Source organism: Ziziphus jujuba, chromosome 9 (genome assembly GCF_031755915.1).
Source record: "Ziziphus jujuba cultivar Dongzao chromosome 9, ASM3175591v1".
NCBI lineage: Eukaryota > Viridiplantae > Streptophyta > Magnoliopsida > Rosales > Rhamnaceae > Ziziphus > Ziziphus jujuba.
Window position 1 is genome coordinate 20,651,288 of NC_083387.1, and position 6,297 is coordinate 20,657,584.

The 6,297-nt window shown below is 34.6% G+C and overlaps 1 pseudogene; it reads left to right on the forward strand.

Moving 5' to 3' along the window:
- The first annotated feature begins 236 nt into the window (after positions 1-236).
- On the forward strand, positions 237-2,485 carry LOC107427252 (probable E3 ubiquitin-protein ligase ARI8; annotated as a pseudogene).
- Positions 2,486-6,297: the final 3,812 nt, after the last annotated feature.

The following is a 6,297-nucleotide window of genomic DNA, read 5'->3' on the forward strand; positions in this document are numbered from 1 at the left end:
AGATTTTGATGTGATCATGAAAAATTTAGAGATATATCCATAAGTTTCATCTCTTATATGATATTGGAACCTTTAGTTTTTAAAATTTGTGCTTCTTGACTTTGGCAAGTTTTTTGAGTGAAATTGAGGTTGATAATTCAAAAGTGGCCAAAATTCTTGAGATACCCTAAAAGTACAATAAATAATAATAATAATAATAATAATAAAAAGGAAACAATGAAGAAGCAAATTTCTGATAGGAAAATCAAGATCTCCTTTATTAATATAAAATTGGTTCCCAAAAGGAATCCATCAGCATTTCCTTCATATATACCGATTAGACGTACATCACATTATATATTAATGGTGCCATTCATTCATTCATTCATTCAATAATCTTAAAAAAAAAAAAAAATTACAAACAAACTCCTTTCCTTTTACCTATTTTTATTCACTGTTTTGCTACCGCCACTCTCTTTCCCTATTTAATTGCATAAATTTGGTATCTAATTCGTTTTAATCGGTCAGTCATTCATCTAGGTTCTGCATACCAATTCGTCTTAATCGGCCAGCCATTTAGTTAGGGTTCTGAATATACATATACATACATATATATAGTGGCTAAACCCCTTTATTATCATGGACTCGGAGGATGACTTCGATATGCACAGCGGTTGCGATGATGAAGAAGATGACTACAAGTTGTACTACGACGAAGATGCGGATGCCACTGTGGACTCCGATAAAGAAGCCGATTATTTGGACGATCACAAGGATTTGCATAGTCCACAGCAGCAAAGTTATACCATTTTGACGGAAGCAGATATTCGCCAACATCAAGAGGACAATATCATGACACTATCTAGTGTGCTTTCCATATCAAAAGTTGAAGCTACATTACTCCTCGGCCACTATAATTGGAACGTCACTAAAGTTCATGAAGAGTGGTTTGCAGACGAAGAGAAGGTGCGCAGATTTGTTGGCTTACCTAAGAAACGGGATGCTGCTGTTGTTGGAAGTAGAAAACTTGTTACTTGTGGGATCTGTTTTGATGACTATTGTCGTGGTAGAATGTATGCTGCAGCTTGTGGTCATCTTTTTTGTAAAACATGCTGGAGAGGTTATATCGGCACAGCCATTAATGATGGCCCTGGATGTTTGATGTTGCGATGTCCCGAACCATCTTGTTCAGTTGCTGTAGGTTAAGACATAATCAGCAGTTTTGCTTCTGCGGAAGAGAATGAGAGATATTCTCGTTATTTGATTAGATCATATGTTGAAGACAATAAGAAGACCAAGAATGGTGTCCTGCTCCGGACTGTGGGTATGCTGTGGATTTTGTTGTTGGTGGTAGTAATGATGTTACATGTCACTGCTTGTACAGCTTCTGCTGGAATTGCATCGAGGACGCACACAGTCCAGTTGATTGCGACACAGTTGCCAAATGGATATTGCAAAATAGTAATGAGTCGGAAAATACCAGTTGGTTATTGGTTAACTCCAAACCCTGTCCAAAGTGCAAACGTCCCATTGAGAAAAACCAAGGCTGTATGCATATGACTTGCAGTGCGCCTTGTGGATTTCAGTTCTGCTGGCTTTGCCTTGGTTCCTGGTCAGAACACAGTTCGAGCACGGGTGGTAATTATGGATGCAATCGTTATGCAAAAGCGAAGAGAGAGGGAGTGTATGAAGAGAAAGAAAAACGAAGAAAGATGGTTAGAATATCTCTGGATAAGTATACTCATTACTATGAGAGATGGGCAAACAATCAATCATCTAGGGAAAAGGCAATGGCAGACCTGCAGCGAATGCAGACTGCGAATCTTGAGTGGCTAAGTGGCATACTGTGCATGCCTATGTCAGAGTTTAATTTCGTAATAGAGGCCTGGCTTCAAATAATTGAATGTAGGCGTGTGATGAAATGGACATATGCCTATGGCTATCATCTACGGAGCATGAAGACGCCAAGAAACGGTTTTTTGAGTACTTACAAGATTAGGCGGAGTCTTGGTTGGAACGGCTTCATCGGTGTGCAGAAAAGGAGCTAGAAGAATACCTCGATGCTGAGAAAGCAGTGGAAGGCTTCATTGAGTTCCGCAGCAAACTTGCTAAGCTGACCAGTGTGACAAGAAACTACTTTGAGAATTTAATTCGAACTCTTAAGAAGGGTCTATCTGATGTGAACTCACATGGTGCGTGTAGCAAGGCAGCGAGCTTAAAGAATTTGGGAAGTACAAGCAGTAAGGAAAGAGGATGGAAGGTCAGTAGAGATATTAATGATTCGGGCTATTGGTCATGTGAGCATTGCACCTTTGCTAATGTCACGACAGCTTCCGTCTGTGAGATGTGCCTTCAACGTCCCTAGTTCAATGAAACAAGCAGTGTAGATGTACATACTAATAATTTATTTTGTTATGAAAAAGAGGTAGCACTAGCACCAGTAAAAGAAGTTTAAAAACAAGTTTCTTCAAGTTCAGCATGTTAAGCTCAAATTATTGTAATCAAATTTTTTTTCTTTCTAAGTGTTAGATAACATATGAATTATATACTAGAGTTTTATAGTTTTTATTTTCAATCAAATAGCTGTCCATCTCTCTTATTTGCTATTAACAGTGTCAGCTAACTCCGTTAACGCAAACTGACAATTAATACCACCACTTCTCGAATACGTTTCGACAATACTTTCCAATTATTGCTTTGACATTTTATTTATTTATTTATTTTTTTTGTGGGAAATTGCTTGGATATTTGAATATTACCTTTTCTAGCTTTTCTAATAAGAAACCAAATTTTCCTAAAAAAAATAAAATAAAATAAAATAAATCAATAACTCAACTTTAAAGCCAAAAAATTTTAACTTTCCACCAAGCAATGTTCTGTTCATAGATACTATTCACTGACATAATAAAAAAGAATCACAAGATTACAGGACACGCAATCATTCACCCAGTCTTCTTGTGCCTATATAAAAAAGCCTCTCCACCTCAATCAGGAGGAGCAAGTAAGAGCTAGAAGAGAGTTCTTTTCTTGGCAGTTCATGAATAGTGATTTTGAACAGTGATTTTCGTGATCTACTTTTCATGAGTGGAACACCAAAAGTAACTCAGCAGTGTTAGAGATTCCAAATTTGATTGTTTGATTGATTGTGACTTAGCCTTCCATCATGTTGGTGATGTTGATAGCTTTTTCATCTCCAAATTGAAAATAAATTGCAGAGGAAGATCAATTATCAGATGATTCAGACACATCCGATGATGCTTCTAGTCACCTAAAAGAAGAATCAAGCAGTAAATCAAAGAATATTGCTGAATCATCCACTAGATGGGTAGATTCCATCTACCAAGGCAGTCAAGATCCTTATGATTTAGGATCTAACTAAACAAGCAATCAAATTTGGAATCTCTGATAGTGCTGAGTTACTTTCGGTATTCCACTCATGAAAAGCAGATCACGAGAATTATATGAACAGTAAAAGCACCAAAAAGTAGATATTGTTCACAGATACTATTCACCAACATAATCAAAAGGAATCACAAGATCAACATGACATGTAATCATTCAACCAGCTTTCCTTTGCCTATATAAAAGGGCCTCTCCATCTCATTCAGGGTGGAGCTAGCAAGAGCTAGAAGAGAGTTCTTTTCTTGGCGGATTTCAGAACTTCTCCCCTTCTCATATTTAGCTTGTAATCAAATATTTTGTAATCAAGAGAGTTAAACACTTGAGCGAAACAAGTGCCTCTCATATTTCATTGTTCTTCATAATCATTGTATTTTAAATTATTTATTTTCAAATCAATGTATTTTCAGTTTATATAATCAAAATATTTTCAATATTTTTTTTATATTGCTTGGCTGGTTCTACCGCCTTCAATAATTTATTTCATTGTTAATTGTTAAGCGGATATAACAATCTACAGGCGCTAAAGAAAGTAGCAAGATATAAATCGAACACTTATGGTTCTGATACCAACAAGGGGGAGAAGTGTATGAAGAGGCGGCAACGCCAAGCAAGGAACAATTAGTAATTAAATAAATTATTGAAGGAGGTAGAACCAGCCAAGCAATATAAAGAAAATATTGAAAATATTTTGATTATATAAACTGAAAATACATTGATTTGAAAATAAATAATTTAAAATACAATGATTATGAAGAACAATGAAATATGAGAGGCACTTGTTTCGCTCAAGTGTTTAACTCTCTTGATTACAAAATATTTGATTACAAGCTAAATATGAGAAGGGGAGAATTTCTGAAATCTGCCAAGAAAAGAACTTTATTCTAGCTCTTGCTAGCTCCTCCTTGAATGAGATGGAGAGGCTCCTTTATATAGGCAAAGGAGGGCTGGTTGAATGATTGCGTGTCCTATTGATCTTGTGATTCTTTTTGATTAGGTAGGTGAATAGTATTTGTGAACAGTATCTGCTTTTTGGTGCTTTTTACTATTTATAAATAGTGATTCTTGTGATCTGCTTTTCATAAGTGGAACACTGAAAATAACTCAGCACTGTCAGAGATTCCAAATTTGATTGCTTGTTTAGTCAGACATTTGGCATTTGACCAAGATAACGATGATATTTATCCACTTGAAGATGAAGAAGCCCTCAACATCACCAACATGATGGAAGGCTGACAGATAATCAACAAAAATTTGGAATCTTTAACAGTGTTAAGTTACTTTCGGTGTTCCATTCATACAAAGCCTATCACGAGAATTACCGTTCAAAAATACTGTTCATGAATAATAAAAAGCATAAAAAGCATATACTGTTCATAGATACTATTCACCGACATAATAAAAAAAAAATCACAAGATCAATAGGACACGCAATCATTTAGCTAGTCTTCCTTTGCCTATATAAAGGAGCCTCTCCGCCTTAATCAGGAAGAGTTAGCAAGAGCTAGAAGAGAGTTATTTTCTTGGCAGATTTCAGAACTTCTTCCCTTCTCATATTCCAAATTTTTTTTGATTATCTGTCAACCTTCCATCATATTGGTGATGTTAAGGACTTCTTTTGTTTGAATTGGATTGGCAAAGTGTTCAGATTTAATTTTTTTTTTAATATTTTTCCCTTGTTTTTATTTACGAAGTACAACGAAAACTATTAAACTAAACTAAATTTTTTAGAAAGAAAAAAAAAATCAATTAAATGTAATTTACTCCGTAAAGTTATATGACACTATCGTGTAACAGCCATGTGCAGTCACATCTAGCAGACCTGTTAACCAAATCTAGTATTTAACCAATTTGCATCAATTTTAAAATTTTAGGATTCAAACCGCATAAACCCAAAACTTCTTAGTATGAAAGTGCAATTAACCTTTTTTTAAATAACTGATTTAATGAAGATAAATTATTGACCATTGGATAAGAAAGAAAAAATCAAGGGCTAAGATAATTTATCAAAAAGATCGGTTAAATCCCTTTGTATAAAGAACACCTGTACTTTCAATTTTTTTAGTTATGCTTATCAATATATATTAATCTAATTACTTAAACATGGCAAGTCTTTTCAAATATTGGTCTCTCTCAACTTCTTCAAAAGTATTTTTTCATTTCTAATAAAAGGATGTATAAAGAAATAGGTTATGCAAAAGCTAATTTTGACTATTAGTCTTGCATGAACCTTTAATACTTCGATGAGTTTTGTTAACTTTTGAAGTTCTTTAGGCAAACAGAGACAGAAATAAAGATGACGTAAAGACCAAAAAAAAGAAAATATTGAAAATATTTTGATTATATAAACTGAAAATACATTGATTTGAAAATAAATAATTTAAAATACAATGCTTACTTGATTATGAAGAACAATGAAATATGAGAGGCATTTATTTTGCTCAAGTGTTTAACTCTCTTGATTACAAAATATTTGATTACAAGCTAAATATGAGAAGGGGAGAAGTTCTGAAATCTGTCAAGAAAAGAACTCTCTTCTAGCTCGTCCTAGCTCCTCCTGATTGAGGTGGAGAGGCTCCTTTATATAGGCAAAGGAGGGCTGGGTGAATGATTGCGTGTCCTGTTGGTCTGGTGATTCTTTTTGATTATGTCAATGAATAGTATCTATGAATAGAATATGCTTTTTGATACTTTTTACTATTCATGAACAGTGATTCTTGTGATAGGCTTTTCATGAGTGGAACATCGAAAGTAACTCAGCACTGTCAGAGATTCCAAATTTGATTGCTTGATTGATTGTGACTTAGCCTTCCATCATGTTGGTGATGTTGATGGCCTCTTCATCTCCAAACAAATAGACATCATCTTCATCTTGGTCAAAATCTAGATCTTCATCTGATTCCTGATTATCTTCAAGAT